Source organism: Hyposmocoma kahamanoa, unplaced genomic scaffold (genome assembly GCF_003589595.1).
Source record: "Hyposmocoma kahamanoa isolate Upper Pololo Valley unplaced genomic scaffold, ASM358959v1 224, whole genome shotgun sequence".
NCBI lineage: Eukaryota > Metazoa > Arthropoda > Insecta > Lepidoptera > Cosmopterigidae > Hyposmocoma > Hyposmocoma kahamanoa.
Genome location: NW_020653743.1, coordinates 2858813 through 2859542, shown reverse-complemented (window position 1 = coordinate 2859542; position 730 = coordinate 2858813). Strand labels below are relative to the sequence as shown.

General features: G+C 41.1%; 1 protein-coding gene across 1 annotated transcript in view; it reads left to right on the top strand.

The window, feature by feature from the left end:
- Window positions 1–730, top strand: part of LOC113228258 (dehydrogenase/reductase SDR family member 11-like) — a 24532-nt gene that overhangs the window by 23006 nt on the left and 796 nt on the right. The gene's annotated exons all lie outside the window — the stretch shown is intronic.

The following is a 730-nucleotide window of genomic DNA, read 5'->3' as shown; positions in this document are numbered from 1 at the left end:
CAATCAATAGTACACAAACATTTGGGTGTGAAAAAGCTGTGCTCTCGGTGGATCCCATACAATTTGACTGAGGCTCAAAAAACGGATCGCGTCACTTGGTGCAATGCCATGCTTACCAGATTCAACGAAAGGTCATCAAATTTGGTGTGGGACCTTGTAACTGATGACGAAACATGGATTTATAGTTACGATCCCCAAACAAAGCAGCAATCGAGCGTATGAGTCTTTCGAGATGAGCCGAAACCAACCAAAGTGGCGCGCGTGCAAAGTGCCTCTAAGCGGATGATTGCTTTTTTTTTTGATAAAACTGGACACGTGGCTACTGTTGCTTTGGAGAATCATTGTACTATGAATAGTGATTGGTACACGACCATTTGTTTGCCGGAAGTTATTGACAAACTCCATAAAAATAACCGTAAACGCCATATCATCTTGCACTACGATAATGCCAGTTCTCACACGGCCAGACAGACAAACGAATTTTTGAAGGTGAACAACGTTGACCTTCCTGCGTACAGTCCCGACCTAGCACCTTGTGACTTTTATTTATTTCCAAAAATTAAGAACCAGTTACGCGGTCAACGATTTTCATCACCTGAAGAGGCTGTCGATCGAGTATGAAAAATATATTTCAGAGATTGTCACGGAGGAGTGGCATAAACATTTTCAAAATTCGCTCATTCGTGTCATGATTCCCTTAATTTTAAAGAATATATTCTAGTTGCATATT